The 19038-nt window shown below is 49.6% G+C and overlaps 1 non-coding gene across 1 annotated transcript; it reads left to right on the top strand.

The window, feature by feature from the left end:
* The first annotated feature begins 5249 nt into the window (after window positions 1-5249).
* On the top strand, window positions 5250-5356 carry LOC142875766 (U6 spliceosomal RNA). The gene has a single exon (XR_012923059.1). It is a non-coding gene; the product is annotated as a U6 spliceosomal RNA (small nuclear RNA).
* Window positions 5357-19038: the final 13682 nt, after the last annotated feature.

Genomic DNA, 19038 nt, shown 5'->3' with positions numbered 1-19038 from the left:
TTAAGACTGACGGTCTGAGAGTGTGTACCCACTGAGGCCGGGAAGGAAGCCAGTGGGCCCTCACGGGCTTCTGCTTGCGGTTTCTGCTGAAGCCTCTTAATTCTTGTTCTGTAGGAAACGCAGGAAGAAAAAGCCCTCCCTCTTTGTTTAGAAACCTCAGCAGCTGGCAGGCCTGTGCTGCTCAGGCCCAGTGGACGGGCAAAACACGCTGCCCTTGCTCTACTGATAAAGGTGCTATTTCCACACAGGGAGACAGGGGGACTCAGAGCCTTGCGAGTCCCAGACTCATCCAAATACAGGGGCTCGGAGGACACTCCACATCATGATTTGGATTCAGGATTGTATACCTATTTGCTTTCCCAACAAGTGTAGCCACACGTGACTTACATTGTGAAAATACTAAACACACACACACACACACACACACACACCAGCCCACTGCCACTCAGTTTGGCCACCTGAGGAGTCAGCAGGATGACCAGCCAGGAGGGCAGGCAGGCCACTGTCCCAGAAATTGAGCTCCCCTGAGTCACTCACTGGGTACAAGTGACAAGAACAAAGTTGTGTTTTGACTCTGTCGCCAAAGCACCTTTAGCATTCTATTTTTGTCTTACTAAAATATGAAAAATAATGTCTCATTTAAAAATTCTCAGGGCCCCAGGAAAATAATTTCCCAACAAAAGAAGAATCCCTCAGTTCAATAATAAACACAGTTATAGTAACTATGTCCCCACAAGGAAAAATATTGCTTTGGGGAACTTATTTGGGGAAGGAATCATCTTCTAGAAACAATATTGGCAGGGTCGTGGGCGGATAAAAACACAAAGACTTGGTCAGCTAGAAGGAAGCCCTCACTGCTTCCAGCAAAGGGCCTCTGCTCCTAGAAGAAGATCATGCCCCACGGAAAGTGAGGTGAGAGTCCCTACCCAGGGAAGCCGGTGAAGTCTCTAGCCAGTCACTCTCTAGCCAGGGAAGTCCTCTTCTTTCCTCCTGTTCATGATGGACGTCAGTGCCTCCTTCCTCCCTCCCTCCCTTCACTCTCTCTCTTCCTTTCTTCCTGCTTTTCCTTCCTTCCTTCCTTCCTCCTCTCTCTTTTTACAAACATTTGTAATGTGCCAGGCACTTAGGTGGGTGCCGAAGATAACATGATAAGATCCTGTCTCTGCACTCCAGGAGTTAAAATCTAACAGAGAAGAAAGACCATCGCAAGCCCACGTGCGAGGTGATTCACCAGCTTGCTCTGAGGAGCGCCGAGGCTGCCTGCAAGGAAAGGGCTCCCTTCAGGAGAGCGCAGGCAAGCCAAGCCAAGAAACACAGTCAACTGAGGAAGAAACCAGAATCTCCCAGCTTCAATCTGTCTATTAAAGATGGCCCTGATTAAATACTAATAGGCTTGACTTGCCGTATCAAAGAGTATTGATTTAGCTAATTGTTCATCGGCATTTCTAGTCAGCACAAAAGCTGAACCAGCGCAGTCTTGTAGGATAGACCTTTATTGATAAGTCCTTCGGCTTCTGAGTTGATATTTCACTCATCCAGGTTGCCCAGAAGCGCTGCGTTTAGCAGGAGGTGGTGAGAGGCACGGGCACGCTGCTTGCGGAGGCTGCGGTGTTGCCTGCCCCTTCCGTTCAGTGCACTGGCTCTTTTCTGCGCGTCGCGGCCCCTCTCAGCGTCTCCGGGGAGTGCGCGGTTGGAGGTCCCGGGCTGTTCGGCTACAAATGCCTGAGAGCTCACAGTGTCGGACACGCGCTACCCACGTGCCAGCCCCTGAGTAGGGCCGGAGCCTGGGCTCAGTGCTCACGGCAAAGCTATGGGGGTGCCTCCCTAGCACCAGCATGCCGTAATGGACGCAAAGGCATGGGACAGGCGTAACCGCCCACAGTCACACGGCCAGCGCGGAGCCAAAGCAGGGACTCGGCCTCTCACTCCTGGGTGGACTCTCTCAGCCTCCAGCCAGTGCCTCTGAGATCAGAGAGACCTTGGTTCCGAGGCCACTTCTTTAGTCAAAGTCCTCAGCATGTCAAAGCACCATGCTTTGGGGTGTCATTTCCTGAGCCCCAACACCTCTGACAGGGTGAACCTAGGACTCTGACTGCCACCTCTCCGGTGGCGGGGTTCGTTCACCTGGCGGATATCAAGTCAGGAGACGCAGCCAATTCAGGAGCGCAGGGGGATCATTACTCTGCACGGGGAGCACACCAGGGTAATCCCAAGAGGCTTGGGCCAGTTTTGTCATCGTAGGGTGACGAGGCACAATCTGATTGGATCTGGCAATGAGGTGATGCTGGGAGGCATGATCTGACTGGACCCTGCTATGTGGCTTCTTAATTCAGTCCCCTCCTTGGGCCGAGCACTTAGATTCCTGCCATGGTTGTGCACTTGGTTCATCTGGGCATGCCCAGGCCCGTGACCTAAAACCTGGGGGGTCCATGCAACTGAGATGCAACTCACAACTTTGTCACATAAAAGTTGAGCCATAGCTACAGAACCAACACAAGTACACATTTGATGAACGTCCCTAACCATCGTCCCCAAGCAGAAAGCCAAACTTCCTGTGCTCATCACTTGCCAAAATGCAGTTTTAAATTTTTCTTTTCCTGTCTTAGCATTTTTCTCGAGCCTTGGCTTGCTCTGGGCACTGCCACACTCACCCTGGGTTTCCAGGTCCTTGCTCATCATGAGTCCTCCTCCTGGACCCCCACACTACCCTGTCTCTTGCAGCCAGCCCTCCCCGTCTCGAGAGCACCTCTGGAGGGATGTCATGGGCGCCTGCCTTCCTGTCCCGTCGCCCTCTGTCTTTCTCCAGTCTGGAACTTCAGGCTGCTGTGTTGTGCTTTCCCACTCCCAAACGCCAGACACCGGTCAGTCTCACTCAGCGTTCTGTGCTGAGCCCATTCTTCCTCACTGAGGAAAACAGAAAGTGTCAGCAGCCAAGCCAGGCGTCAATCAAGCCGTCTGCTTCCCGCACCTGTGACCCGCCGGTGCCTGCGTGGGGACTGGCTGCTGCCCAGGGCAGTGTGAGCTCCTGGGCCTCCTCCCCATCTGTCCTGGTCACATGCAGTGCCCACGGCTCTACTGCCTGGTGTGCTGGTTTCCCAGAAGGTGGCTGCGTTCTGATTGGAGCCTCTTGGCCAAGAGGCCATCATGGCCTCGAGGAAAATGCAAATGCAAACCACGGTGAGATACCATTTCACGCCCAGTAGGATGGCTACCATTTAAAAAATAAAAAGGAAAATAACAAGTGTTGGCAAAGGTGTGGAGAGAGTGTGCACTGCCTGGTGGTCCAAGCCACAGTCCTGGGTGCCACTCACCTGCTCCCAGGCTCTTGCCCCCAATTCAATCGGGCCCCGAGCCTGTCAATTCTGCATCCAGGTCTCTACCAATCCATCATCCAACTGCATCCCTACCCCTCCCCCAGACTGCTGTCGGCACCTTCTCCGTGCCCCCACTTCCTGTACAACCTCCTTCCCAACCATTCCCCACAGGGCACCCACTCCCCAGTGCACCACCCTGACCCAGAACCTGCTAGAACGTTCCTGTCCACCTCAGGATAGAGCTGGGCTCCAGGACACAGCATACAAGGTCCCCATACACTGGGACCTCTGTCCCCTCCAGCCTCATCACCTGCCTGTCCCTACAGCTCCCTTAGGCCCCAGCCACCTGAGCTTCTTTGAGGGGACCAAACGGGCCATTCCAGCCTGTTGTGCATGCCCTTTCTTCTGTGGCTGTGTTAAAGCCTGTCAGCCAATCTTAGACCTGCTCCCTCAGGACATGGGAAAACACTAGGCCACTTCCGCTGGCCCTCGGGAACACACGCTCCTGAAGTTGCAGCCGCCACAGGGCAGTCCAGGTGCGCTAGGTCACTCGCTGTAAGGAAGCCCACGCCAGTGGGGGTGGAGATGTGGCCTGGCAGGCCTGGGACCCCGTGGAAAAGCGGGCCTGCTGCTCCAGCTCCAGCCAGGCCTGACCCACACAGCTGTGAGGGACAACAAAAGGACTGTTGTTTCAAGCCACTCGGTGTTGGAGTGTTTTATTACGAGGCGACCGATAACCAGAGCCCTCTCTCCTAGGCTCCTTGCTTTCCACCCCTCCCCCCCGCCTCCTCCTATCTACTTCCTGCAGGTCCTAACTGTACAGCCGTCTCTTGTCTACCTCCTGTGTACCCTAATGTGCCCCAGCCTAGACACTGTGTCCTCTGGGAGGCAGTCCCTGATGCCTGACTCCTAGCATGTGCCTCACTTTCTGAGTCTGCCAGCACTGTGTACCCCCATCGCTGTAGCTGCCTACTGCCCTTTGTCTCCCTCGCCCACTCAGCAGTTGGTTTGGAGGGAAGATCCCGCCTGTCCACACGATTGCTGCATCCCCAGCGGCTGACACAGTGCTAGGTACAAAGTAGGCAACCAGTGAACATCACTGAATTCAGTAGAATTGTTGTAAATTGTTGAGTTGAAGCCAGAAAAATTAATCTTTGGGGACAGCAACCAAAGCCATTTTGACAATGTCTTCACTTTTTTCAACTGGTTGTTGGACACCACGTAGATCAGCTCCAGTCCCAAGCTAGAATGGGTGCTCTGCTCCCCCAACCCCTGTGTGGTAGGCAGGCTGCACCCAACAGATGGGTCCCAGGGACCCAAGGCCCAAGAACAGGTGCCCCACGACGCCACCCCTAGGTAAGTACTCACACTTCACTAATGTTCTTTGATGAGAAATTCCACATCTGCCAACAAAAGGCAGCCAAAAGGGCTTGCTGGCACCCACAACAACATCCAAAACCCACATTAGAACCAAACTATCATTTGGTTTTAGGAAGAGGACTTTAGGCAAATTGTATTAAGCGAGCACGGTGAAAGTTCCTGAATTCTGTGTTTATTACCATGGGGAGAACTCAGCATCAGACTACAGTCTTCTGAAGTATTTCATCGTTGTTTGGTTGCCACATGGAAAGGCCAGGTTAGTATAGAAGGATTTTAACTTTTGAGTCACCTAGGAAAAATCAGGGGTGCTACCCTTCAGGACCAGGAGAGTAAACTAAAGTAGTTATTTTCTCTCTCTTCCCATTTCCCCTCACACCAATGAATCTTTCTATTAATAATTTTAGTTCCATAGATGGAGAAATAAATATTATAACAGCAAAACTGTCTCTAAAAGATAAATAGCATCACAATCTAAAATATCCACACATCTAGCTTTAAATCCGCTAGTAGGATTTGAACATTACCAACCACTGAGGAGCTCTAAAGAATTCTGGAGTGCTCACTTCAGCAGCACTTATACTAATATTAGAATGATACCAAGAAAGTTAGCATGGCCCATGTGCAAGGATGACATGCAAATTCATGAAGAGTTCCATTTTTTTAATTAAAAAAGACACTTGCACTTGAGTGTGTATAGCAGCACAATTCACAGTCACAAAGATGTAGAAATAACCCAAGTGCCCATCAATATGAGTGGGTTAATAAAATGTGGTGTATATATATACTATAGAGTCTTCTCAGCCATTAAAAAATGGTGAACTAATACCTTTTGTAACAACCTGGAAGGAACTGGAGACCATCCTCCTAAGTGAAGTATTATAAGAATGGAAAACAAACACCACATGTATGCGCTATTAAATTGGAACTAAATGATCAACACTCATGGTAGTGTTGATCAAACACTGGTAGTAAAATTCAATGAAAATCAAACAGGTTGGGGGGAAGAAGGGATGAGTAAATTCATACCTAACAATGCACACTATCTAGGTGATGGGCACACTTATAACTTTGACTCAAACTGTACAAAAGTAATTCATGTAACCAAAACATTTGTACCCCCATAATATTCTGAAATAAAAAAAAATTCTAGAGCATCCACAGGATGCTTGATATCTTCATATCTCAATAAATTTTTCTATCAGTTTTTGAAACTGGTATCTTTTAGAGTTTTTAGGATAAGCCACACAAAGGTTTTTTTGATGCCCCCAAAAGTTCCAGCAGCTTCTTTTAAGCATGTTCTCGAGGCTCCCAAAACTTGAAACCAGTTGACCCCAGCTAAGCACAATTGTTCAAAAATACCCAGGCCACACTCTTCCCAGAGCATATTGTCTTCACTGACAAGGCTGGCCCACCCCGCCCTGGGAAAGACCTTTGCCTCTTACACTCTGTGTGGAGGAGGGGTGGGGCAGATGCCACCAGAAGCCAAGGGAAAGAAGTAATAAATCCCCTCCAAAATGCCCATGTCGTATTTGAAACGAATCTGAGTCCTCCACTCTATTGGCAGAAGATGCTAAGTCTTATAGTTTGAAGGTGTCTCCCAAAGTTCATGTGTTGGAAACATTCCCCGATGCAGCAAGTGCTGATAGGTGAGACCTTTAAAGAGTGATTAGGTCATGAGGGTTCTGCCCTTGTGAGTGATTAATGCTGTTACCCTGGGAGTGGGTTTGTTTACGAGGGAGTGTGTTCCTGGTCAAAGGATGAATGTGGCCTCTTCCCTCTCTCAGGCACTGCCCTCTCACCCAGGTGACGCTGTCCACTGTGTTGTGACACAGCTAGACAGCCCTCACCAGATGCAGCCACTTGATCTTGAATTTCGCCGCCTCCAGAACCATGAGCCAAATAAACTTCTGTTTTTTACAAATTAGCCCTTTGGGCAGAGACTCCAGCAAGCCAGGCGAGGTGTGTCCCTCCAAGGTGGCATCAGTAGGCCCACCCAACTGGGCCATTCTGATTTAAACCAAAAGCCTTTTGGACTTTTAATGGTAATTTGGTTATCAAAGGGAATCTGCTTAAGAATGATTTTATCATACTCCATGAATAAGCTCATAAGTACATAATAAGCTCACAGTGCTTAGTATCCAGTGAGGTGTCACCAGGCACGCACAAGCAGGAAACACAACTCATAACCAGGGAAAAAATTCATTCAATAGAAATAGACCCTGAAATGGAAGAAACGATGAGCTAGCAGCAAGAGCATGGAAACGGTGATTCTAAATATGTTCCACATGTTCCAAAATGTAGAGGAGAACATAAGCATAATGAGAGAAATGTAAGCTATAAAAAATAACTCAAATATAATTTCTGCAGATAAAATAATGTGAAATGAAAATACAGTGGATGCAATTAACAGATTAGACAATGAGAAAAAATTCAGTGAATTTGAAGATATAGCAATGGAAATTACATAATATGAGACACATAGAGAAAGACTTTTTAAAAAGTTAACAGCATCAGTGGCCTGTGGGATGATATCATGAGGTTTCATATACATTTAATTGGAATCAAAGGGGGAAAAGAAAAAGGGAAGAGAAAAATTTGAGGAAATAATGGTTGATTTTTCAAAATTTGATAATAAACATAAACCCAGGGATCCAAGAAGCTCAGTAAACTCCAAGCTATACAAATCTAAAGAAAACCATGCCAACTGGTGATAAAGAGAAAATTTTAAAAGCGGCCATAGAAACAGATGCATTGCATTTAAAAGATCAAAGGTAAGAACTACAACAAACTTATCTCCAGAAACTATGCAGTCAAGAAGACAAAAAAGCAACATCTTTAAAGTACTAAAATAAACACTCCATCAACCTGGAATTCTTTGCCCAGCAAAAATATATTACAAAAATAAAGGTTAAATAAAGTCCTTCAGACAAAAATCGAAAAGAACTTATCTCTGGAAGATTTGTAGTTCAAGAAATACAAAAACAAGCTCTTCGGGCAGAAGGAAAATGATACCAGATGTCAATCTGGAAATCTGGGTATATAGGGTGTCCCAAAAGTCACCATTCATAAGGGAAAGTGGGAAATTATAGCTAAATGTACCTTTATGCACAAAATATTCATTAAAAATTTTACAAAATTTTTCCTTTGTAAGGAGACTTTTGGTACATCCTGTACACTAAAGAATTTAAAAACTCCTAACAATAGTAAATACATGGGCAAACTAAAAAAGACTTTTTTCTTACATTTAATATATTTAAAAGCTAATTGTTTAAAGCAAAAGTAATGGCAATGCAGTGTGGGATTTATATAAACAGAAGTAAACTATATGTGAAAATAGTTTAAAGACAAAAGGAGCTAAAGAGAAGAATACTGTTGTAAGGTTCTTATGATGCATAAGAAGTGTGATAATATTATTGGGAGGTTGTTTTAAATTATGGATTAAATTATAAATCCTAGAGCAACTACTAAAGAAACAAAGCATGAGATTAAACCAATAGTGGAGTAAAATAAAATTATAGAAAATAATTTACCCAAAAGGAGAGGGAAAGAGAAAGAGGGAATGATGCTCAGTAATAAAAAGGAATGAACACCCATGAATCTCAATTGCATTTTTGCCAAAAGAAAGAAGCCAATCTCAATAGCCCACCTATAAAATGGAGTCCCATATGATTCCAATTATATGACATTCTAGAAACGGCCATAGTATAGAGACAGAGAACAAATCTGTGGGTGCCAGGAATCAGAGTTTAAAGGGAGTTTAACTATAAGGCAACACAAAAGAATTTTGGAGGGTAATGGAAATGTCCTATACCTTGATTGTGGTAGTGGCTCTACAACTATACATGTGTTAAAACTCATAGAATTGTACACTACAAAGGCCAACTTTTACTGTAATTATTTCTAAAAAACCTGATTAAAAAAAGATAGTACTACTACACACTCATAAGAATCACTAAAATTTTAAAACTATCAATACGAAGTATTGTCAAAGGGAATTTTTATGCATTGTTGATGGGAGTGAAAATTTGTGCAGTCTCTGTGGCATTACCTGCTAGAGTTGATTCCTGAGTCCCCGATACCCATCAGTTCCGTTCCAAGGTATGCGTCTAAGAACTGCATACATGTGCTCACCGGGAGGGAGGTAAAAGAATATTCCTAGCACCATTCTTTGTAAAACCCCAGATTGATAACAACGTAAATGGAGTTGATGAGCAGCATGGACAAACACTGTGGCACATTCATCGACAGCTTACAACGCGACAAGATCCTGCGGACCGCGGCTGCAATCGACACCACCGCAGGGGAGTCTCAGCCACGGTGAGCTAAAGAAGCCAGCCTGAAACGTCTGCATTACATCCAAAAGAAGTAAAAATTCTTCATGGAGGTACAAGCTGGATAACAGAGGGAGGGGCAGCATGGAGAGGAAAGACTGAGGAAGGAATTTGCAGGATGGTAATTTGATTTGATTTTCCCTGACTGGGTAGTGATTACACAGGTGTGTTCACTTTGAGATAATGCATTGAGTTTTACGAGCTATGCACTTTGCTGTTTATGTGTTATATGCATTGTTAACAAGTTCTATCAACTATATCAACTTATGTTCATCAATTTAGTAAAATATCTAGATATCTGGACAGGTGGGTGAGTGGATGATCCATGGTGGGTAGATAGGCAGATGCACAGGTATAGATGTACAGCTGACAGTACCTTGTTTAAAGAACATGGGGGTAAAGAAGAAATTGTGACATTGTTTATAGAGCTTTTAACTGACAAGTAATTTGATGTTTTCTAGTAAATTTGAGATGTTAGCAGCTATACAGCTAATCTAATTATTAGGCAAATATCTGAGTAAACTTCTCATGCACGAAGCGACATCCAGTGAGTGGCCTCAGACACTGTGCTCGTGCCCACTAGACAAGACCAAGGTGCTCCCATCTGTCCACTGCGGGGCTTCACCAGCCAAACCACGCTGTGCACATTCTGTGCTGATCAGGCCTCTCATCTGGGTGTCTTAGTACAAGTGACATGAAATTGATAAATATCCATAGAAATAATCTCATGCTTAAAACTTTGTTGTTCTCTTAGAACAAAAATGGTTTTGGAGGTTGGTTGTACTTGCAAAAATTAAAGTAAAACAAAATAAACTATGAATCAATAGGGTAATAGAAATACAGAATACAGAACATTCTCCAGTTGAACGTCATACAGCAAGAAATACAAGTGAACTGAAACTGCACACGCAAATACAAATCACTCTCACTGATTTAATGTTCACAGGAATAGGATAAATTCAAGTTGCAGAAGAATAAAAAAATTAAGAAAACTGGAGTGGCTGTATTAAGATTGGTAAAAGATTTTAGAACAAGGAGTAAATAGAGACATTTCAGAATGATAAAGGAGTTAGTTAATTAAGAAGACATAACGATCATAAATGTGCCTAACGACATATGCCTACCGACAGAGCTCTAAAGTATATGAAGCAAACTAAAGTTGAAATGAACTGGCATCACCAACCCATCAGATCGGCAAAATCATAAATTCTGACAGTACCAAGTGTTGGCAAGGACAGGGAGTGATGGCGATCCAAGCACACTGCTTGTAAAGACATGCATTAACACAAGCGCTATTTTAGTTATCTATTGACATATGACAAAGCATCGAAAACAGAGTGGCTTAAAACAAAAAGCCTGTATTTTCTCACGGTGTCATGTGTCAGGAAGGCAGGACTGGCTTAGCGGCATGTTCTGCCTGAGGGTCACTCATGAGATTGAATCAAGATGTCGGCTGCGGCCACACGTGTCTGGCCTCCTCAGTCAGGCAGTCTGAGAGGAGGTGGATCCTCCTCTCCCAAGGGGAGCCCTGAAGACGAGTGACCAAACATGCCAGCAGAGAAAACCCCTGCCCACACCCACCGCAGAGGCAGCTCACAGGCATTGCCAAGGAGAGGCCCCACATGTGAGGGGCTAAGGCACAAGCTTAGAATCAGGTTGCCTGGGTTCACATCCCCACTGGATCGCTATTTACTCAGTGACTGAGCCGGCCACTCTGACCCTCAGTATCTTCGTCTGTAGACTGGGGATCATGCTGATCCCAGCCTCACACAATGGTGGTAAGGGTTAGGTTGTCACTATCCCCAGTGCCTGGCACCCATGAAGTGCTCAGTAGTGTCAGGCACTGCCACCATCACTCTCTGGTCTCCTTGGCCACAGCCCCTCACTGCTGACCAGAGACTGAAGCCTAGGGACTGCCTGCAGCAGACTCTAAGCATGGTAGACGGCCCGTGAGCCCGGCTGGGATGGCCGGGGGCAAGTCCCTCCCGTTCCTAGAGGCTAGGGAGGTCATACCCACTGCGCTTCCTCCCACCCAGCAGGCCTGGAAAAGCCGTGAGAGGAAACCTGCGGGGGTGCAGGCCCCTCGGCACCTGGGAGGCTCGGGCTCTGCGGCTGCGGCTGGAGCGTCACACGCACGGAAGCCCGGGCTTAACACAAGACGACTCCTAGGCCAAGGGGCTGAAATGGGTTCAGACGACCAGGCAAATGTGGCTTAACTGGGAAAAAGTGACGCCCTCCTTCCTTGCGCCAACTCCACGAGCAGCATCGGGAGGAACAAGCTCGGCAGGGGCGTCCACGGCCGCCGAGGAGCAGCCTTGCTGAGGCAGAAGCAGGAGGCATGCCCCAGCCGTGGCCCGGGCTTGCGGCTCGGGCGGAGAGCCGCCCGTCACTCTCTGTGAGCAGTGCTCGCTGGGAGCTGTAGGCTGCACCTGAAGCTCCGGGCGGGCCCGGACTGCCCACGTCTGGCAAGAGAAGAGCCAAAGGGATTTGGCTCCCAGAATTCCTGGGAGGGGGAGCGTCAGACCCCGTGCAATGACCCAGCACCCCACCCATGAGGGCTCCCAACCCCTCTGTCACCCTCTGGCTCTGTCTGCCATCACCCCAGTATCCATCACGCCAGCACTGCCACGCTCCACCCTCTGTCCCCCTTTGCCACTTCCCCAGGGCTTGTCACCTGCGGTGCTGCTGTAACAGAGCACCTGAGACTGACAATTTATAAAGAAAAGAGGTTTGTTTGGCTTGTGATTCTGATGGCTGGAAAGTCCAAAATTGAGCAACTGCATCTGGAGAGGGCCTCAGACTGCTTCCACTCCCTGCGGAAAGAGAAGGGGACCTGTGTGTGCAGAGATCACATGGTAAGAGGCGACGGTGCCAGGCTCTCTCTAACAGTCAGCCCTCAGGGGTATAATGGAAGGAGAACTCACTCACCTGGGGGCCGGGCATCGAATTGTTCCTGAAGACCCACTCCCATGACCCACAACACATCCTACTGGGTCCTGCCTCCAATATTGGGATCAAATTTCAACATGGGGTTTGGAGAGAACAAACCTCCAAACCACAGCAATAAGTAATTTAGTATTAAATCATATCTACTATTTATTGTCTCTTTCCTCCCAACAAGAATATAAGCCGTAGAAGGCAGAGGTCTCTGTCTGTTCTGTTCTCTGCTATAGCCAAAGCACCTAGCACATGGTTAGAGCTCAGTAAATGCGTGCATGCATGTGTGTGTGTGTGTATGTGTGTGAGAGAGAGAGAGAGAGGCAGGGAGAAGAGAGGGAGAGCGGGAGGCAGAAGGACAGGGGCAAGTGTCAGCAACAGATGGCAGACCTCCAACCACAAAGCAGGGTCCAAGGCCCCTTGAAACCCATAGAGACCAGGGGCAGCTCAACAGCCCAGCCAGACGCCACCCCCCCAGGCCCTGGGCTGCGTGGTAAGGTCACAGGCAGCACCAGGCAGGAAGGGGAGGCTTGGACCTCACTGGGGAAGTGTCAGAGCAACAGAGGAGTAAGAACTTCTCCCTGCTCACTTCCCACGGACCCATCAGCAGAGGGGTCAGCACCCTCTGTGGGCCCTGGGATAAAGCCGCCTCCCCTACTGGGCCAGCACTCCCTGGCAGATGGAGCCAGGGCAAGGGGGTGTCTCCTGGTGTCAATCATGGGGAAAGGAGCGGGTCCTTAGACAGGAGGTGGATCTTGAAAAGAAGGCCTGGGGCACAGAGACGAGGCCAACCTGGCTCTCAGACCTCACTTCCTGAGGCCTTGACTGGGCACACGGACGGTCCCTGGTGGGGATTACTGACCTGCTGCCTGTGGTGGCAGCCATGGGTGCGACCAAGGAGGATGCAGTCATTGTTGTCTCCAAGCTGAAGAAGGGGCATTTACCCTGTGCTCCGATGGCCCCAGGTCACAGGTCTCTTTGCAGTCCATTTCTCTGTAGGATGAATGTGGCAGATTGTGTTTTCCAAAATGCTGCAAAAGCATTTCCCATTCCATATACTGTCCTGGAAGCTGGCCATTCCCCCATTAAGAGTAGGAGTCTGTGTCCCTTCCCCTTGCCCTTTGGCAGGCCTTTGTGACTGCCTCCATTCACAGAGTGCAGCAGAAGTGACCCTGCATGACTCCTGAGGCTGGGTCACAAAGGGTGGTATACACCTTCTACCCAGCCATCTCTCCCTTTGGGACCCAGGGCTGCCAAGTAAGAAGTCTGAGGATGCCATGCTGTGAGGAAGCCCAAGTATCCACATGGGCAGGCCACAGGGAGAGCCCCTGAGACCCCGTGAGGAAGGAGATGTTGGTCCAGCCCTGATCTGCCCCACCCTCACCCTTCCAACTCCAGCCACTGCCCCAGGACAACCACATTAGAGATCTGGTGCCAGAGCCACCAGCCAAGCCATTCCTAAATTGCTGACCCACAGATCTGTGAGATATAATAAAGCACTGGTGTCTTAAGCCACTAATTATGAGAAAACTTGTCACTCAGCAATAAGATAACTCAGAGCAATGAAATATCCAGCTGTCTTCTATTATGTGCCACTGTGCTACAGGGAATAGGGGAAAGATGGAGTATCTGTGCTTAGGGTAAAAGAGGACAGCCCTTGGGGACAGCGTGGAGGCAACGGCTGGTTAGTAAGAGAGCAGGAAGAGAATTCTGCAAGGCAGAAGTTGAGGCTGTGTGCTCTGGTCAGCCACCCCTCCTTGCCTTGAAGAGGTAGGCTCAGTTTTTAGGGGCCTGGTGAGCCCCTTACAGGTATCTCCATTGTGCTGAAGAAAAACCTGAGGCCCAAGCAGTTCTGTGCACGCCAAGGTCATTGTGCTCACGTGGAGTGGAATTAGGACCTAAGTCCCAGGTTTCTCAACTGCAAAGCCTAAGTGGCTCTGCCAACACCATGATCCCCAAGGCAGAGCCCAGCCGTGCTGTGCAGACTGCGCAGTGCGAGGAAGCAGGCAGGAGTCCTGCGGCAGGAATGCGAGGCCAACTCAAGAGGACTTATGCTCAGCCAGGCCCACGTCCTGCACAGAGGGAGAGGCCACTCCTGCCCAGTAGCCTCATCCCCACCCCGGGCACACGCGGACACCTCCATCCGCACAGGCAAGCTCCTCCCTCGCCCGCCATCAGCCCGCCCTCCCCTACCGCTCTCCACACACCTGGAAGAACAGCCTCTCCGTCCGCAGGGAACAGGTGCGTTGGGAAAGACGCCCTGTGCCCAGGCAGGTTACGGTGAGGATGAGAACCCCACCCCCCGGCGCTGGCCTTGGGTCCTGCAGGCTTTGGGCAATGCCCAGAGGCAAGCTGTCATCGAGGCCCACGGCTACAGAAGGGCAGATTCGTGCAAAGCTAAAAAGCTCCATGCCTGAGACCTGAGCAGAGTGGGCAGCAATAGTGGGACGGGCAATGGGGAATCCTAGACTTTGTGGTGGCAGCAGCAAATTCCCCAGGTCCTGGGTCTGCTACAGGAACATGGCCCAGCTTTGAAAACCTCCTAAGAATTAGGTGTTAGGAGGTGGTGCTGGTAGGTCAGGGAGGGGACTCAGAGGTGTTACAGGCAGAGTGGAGCCTGCAGGAGGGGAAGGCTGGTGCTTAGAGGGGCAGCCCGAGGTGTGAAGGCATGGGGGACCAGGGGCCACCGGGTGAGGGAGGCCAGCAGGGTCCAGGCTCTGCCCCATAAACCCTACCCTCCAAACTCACCCCACTGAGTAAACAGAGATGAATCTTCCCCATAAAAAGGGACTCCAACGGATGCCATTACTAATCGCTGGCAATAAAACTGCTAAATAAAGAACAGAGACGGAATGATGGATCTATGGGAGGGATGCCCAACAGAACAATTAGACTTGAGAGGCGAACATTCGTTCACAGACATCACCATCAGGCATGTATTATTAATAACATAGACATTGAGCTCAGTCAATAATGAAAGGAAAGGGGACCCCAGCCTCCCCCACCCCAATGGAGTCTTCCCCCAGCTCTCTGCCTTGGCACTGAGCACTAACTGGGACAACCTGTGACTGGTGAGGCCACTGGACGCTGCCCCCTACAGGCAGGTGGCACTCCCTGTCCCACTGCTGGAGCCACAGGCAGGACTCTGATGTTTCCCACTGCCACCTCACACCCAGGTGCTGCTCCTCCTTTCCAAATGTTGATGACAGTGTCCCCCACTATCGTTGCATAACAAATTACCCTAAAACTTAGCAGCTGAAAACAACACTTAGTATCCTGCAGCTTCTGTGGGTCAGGAACTGGCTGGGTGCCTCTGACTTGCGGCCTCTCGTCCCCTCTCCTGGCACTCATCGGCCCATGGAGAAACAGGAGCCAAGGGTCAGGTCACCTTTCCGGTCCAACGCACACTGCAACTGGGGTCCCCTCCGTCCTAGGGGTTCCATCTTCCTTGCCCCACTGGGGCTCATCCCAGAGCAGCCGTCACTCTGCCCCGTCCGTGGAGGAGGGAGCCCAGAAGGAACACGGGCCTTTGGCCCAGGACCCTCGAGGGGCAACCAGCTCTGCCCAGATGTCCCGACACCGGTGAACGCTGGAGAGAGGGAGTGCCGTTCGTTCCCGCCAGTCGCTGGAGACCACTTGAGCTGGGGCTCCGGAAACTCACAGAGCAGGGGTGCTGGGGGCGGCAGGCAGCCTCAGGGGCCCCAAAGACAAGTGGAGGTGTCCCAAAGCCCTCTGCTCAGGACCTCCCAAACGCACATGTCTCATTCCAACACCTACCCGCCCACCTCTGAGCTGGCAGGGGAGGGCTGGCCTAGGGTAGAGTTTCCCTCCCCTTACCGAGTCAGCAGGAGGACCACCCTCGACAGCCTGGGGACACAGTCCAGATCCACAGCCCAGGGCGCCAGCAGGGTGGCATGCTGTCGGGCTCCAGCTGGCCCCCAGTGTCCCTCTCCACACTCCCCAGGCCACTCTGCCGCACCGACAGGCAGGAAGCCCTGGCCGGGAGTCAGCAGGAGGGAAGTGGGGCCGGAATATGTTCCCCTGGCTCCGGGCTGCACCCTGGGGGCTTGGTGTGGCTGGCTTCCTCGCCCAGGGACCAAGGCTTCTGTCCAGCAGCCGTCTCCAGGTGACAGGGCCCACTGGCTCCAGGGCCCTCCAGCCCTGGTGCACTCGGGCCCAGGGGTATGAATGGCCCCCACTGTGGCCAGCCCCTGCTGCCTCAGCACCTCTTGTTGGCTTCCCTTCGCCCACCTACTCACTGAACACCCCCTACCCCGCTCACCTGGGAAGGTGCCCACGCACCCTGGCTGGTGGAGATGGGGTGCAGTCAGCCCAGAGCTGGGAGCTGGTGGACACAGGCAGGAGTGAGAAGGGGACAGAGAGGAGGAAGCCGCAGTGAGAGGAACTGCCCTGCCTGTCTGATGCCTGTGCGGATGTGTCAGCGGCCACAATGGGCTGAGGTCACTGTGGAGTCTCCTCCTGGGACGCCGCCTGGCCGCTCAAGTCCAGCTTGACTGTGCAGCTGCCAGCAGGTGCAAACAGAAGTCACAGCCACCCGCTGCCTGACGACAGCCTTCTCTCCAGCTCAGTCCGGCAACCCGCCTGCCTTGGCCGAGCACTCTCACCATCACGGTTGACTTAATATGTTTTCTTTAAATTAACTCACTTTTTTATTCAAACAAAGTACTCTGAAAGCAAACTATTGCTGTGCCTGTTATTTGTTTCTTAATACATGTTAACACCAATGCATGCCCACATAAAAGCAACGTTGATGCACACACAAACCATCTAAGCATTTGCCGTAGCAAGAATGCAGCACACCCCACACGCGGGGACGCTGTGCTCCGGCTCCATGCTGGAACACCCAGTCTGCTCCCAGCAAGAGGCGTGGTGCCCGCAGCAGCGGGGGGGACAGGAAGTGGGGTGCCTGGCTCCCCATGTCAGTAGACAGGGAATCGAGCCATCTACCTTAGAGCAGGAAATCCAGTCCCCTGATGGCACTGCAGACAGCGAGATGTCTTCCCTACAGCAAGGCAGGGGGGCTCAGGACAGCGCGGCCTCTCTTCAGGATGACACACCAGCCAGGGAGGAGCCCAGGCTTCCGCATCAGGTGGTTGAAGTGGAAATCTTGGCTCTACTGACCACTAGCCGTTTGCTTGACTCTGGGCAAATCACTTCAACCCTCTGAGCCTCCATTTTTTTCAGGTATAAAGTGAGAACATAAAATAATATCTCCCTTATACAGTTATGGGCACATCAGAAATAATAGGTGAGAAGTATCTGGTAGGATGCCTGGCACAGAGATGGCATCCATAATAACCTTTATTTTCATAATCAAAGACAAAGTCCTAGCAGCCCTTGATATTCCGATTTTTCCCTGCATCCAGGACAGGGCAAAACTCAGACCCTTGCCCTGCTTCCCAAGGCCTCTGGCCTCTGGCCTTACCTGTGCTCCCCCCACTGCTCCCTCTCCAGCCCCGGCTGCTTTTGCTTTCTCCCTTGGGACTACATTGACTCTTGACATAAATACATCGACATGTCCACAGACGTAATTTCCAAACATGAGAGTGGCACCCCCAAATCAACTTTCTCCTACCAAAGATAGACTTTGAAACACCAGCTAATGCACGACACTTTCAGCGGAGAGTCAGTGCTGTAGTGTCAACAGAGTACAGCAGTGTTGGTGTTACACCAGACCACTGGCCCTTGCTATCTTTAAAAAAAAAAGAAAATGGAAAGGGAGAGATTAAGTTGCCAACTAGAATTAAAGCAGGGAAAAATAAAAATCATTACCCACACTGCTACCAACAAACTGCTGCTTTCCCTCCAATATTCACTAGGCCAATCCAGGCATGGGGTGTTCATCTGTGCAAGAAATAAACCAGCTGAAGAGCATTGGCCAAAGGCAGGGAGGAAACAGGGAAGAAGTTCCTGGAGGTTAAATGCATGGAGGGGGGAATGGAGACCTTCCAAGAGAACCTTCCAGAAGCAGAACCATGTACCCTGCTATGGAGCTCTCTCCAGATGTATTTAAGAGGAAAAAAAGCAAAGACCCAACAGTGTATAGGACATGCCACTATTTGTCTGAAAAGGGGATACAGTGAACTCATACCTAACAGGTACAATGCACACTATCTGGGTGACAGGCACATGTATAACTTTGACTCAAGCAGTGCAAAAGCAATCCATGTAACAAAAATATTTGCACTCCCATAACATTCTAAAATGTAAAAAAACTATTTAAAAATATCATTTCTACAAAAGGAAAAACAAGAAGTGGGAGATACAAGCACACGCGTATCTCTAGAGGGGCGCACAGAACCCAGTAGGAGAGGGCACCTTCAGAGAGAGAGGCCAGAGGAGGGGAGGCCGGCAGTGGAGAGGAGACATGAAGCACGATTTGCCACACGTCCTTGTTTGCTCTTGGCCATGTGAGGAGGGTGCAGTATAAGGACCCAAATGCAGAGAAGATTCAGGAGTCCATGCATTATGCTCTGGCTGGCCACGGATTTTCCACTGCCGACGCAAGCAGGCTGGCATGCCATCTCCTCTTGACAAATTGTTCCAAAAGTTAATAAGACAGCACCAAACTCAATTTTGCATTCTCCTATTCAATCATCTACAGAATCCCCATCAGCAAGGTTTTTTCCACGTTAAAAATAATTTTCTCCAATAAACACATGAAGAGATGCTCAACATCACTAGTCCTTAGGGACATACAAATCAGCACCACAATGAACTATCATCTCACACCCGTTAGAATGGCCACTGTCAGAAAAAAAAAAAAAAAAAACAGAAAATAACAAGTGTTGGCTATGATGTGGAGAAATTAAAACCCCGTGCACTGTGGTGGAAAGGTAAGATGGTGCGGGCACTGCACCAAATAGTATGGTGGTCCCTAAAAAAATTAAAAAGAGAACTACCATATGATCCAGAACCCCCACTTCTGGGCATACACCCAAGAGAACTGAAAGCGGGGTCTCAAAGCAGTATTTTCACACCCATATTCATAGCAGCGTTATTCACAACAGCCAAAAGGTAGAAGCAACACAAGTGTCCATCTGAGATAAATGGAT

Source organism: Microcebus murinus, chromosome 14 (assembly GCF_040939455.1).
Source record: "Microcebus murinus isolate Inina chromosome 14, M.murinus_Inina_mat1.0, whole genome shotgun sequence".
NCBI classification, from domain to species: Eukaryota; Metazoa; Chordata; class Mammalia; order Primates; family Cheirogaleidae; genus Microcebus; species Microcebus murinus.
The sequence above is the reverse complement of the archived record's forward strand: the minus strand, read 5'-3'. Positions and strand labels throughout refer to the sequence as shown.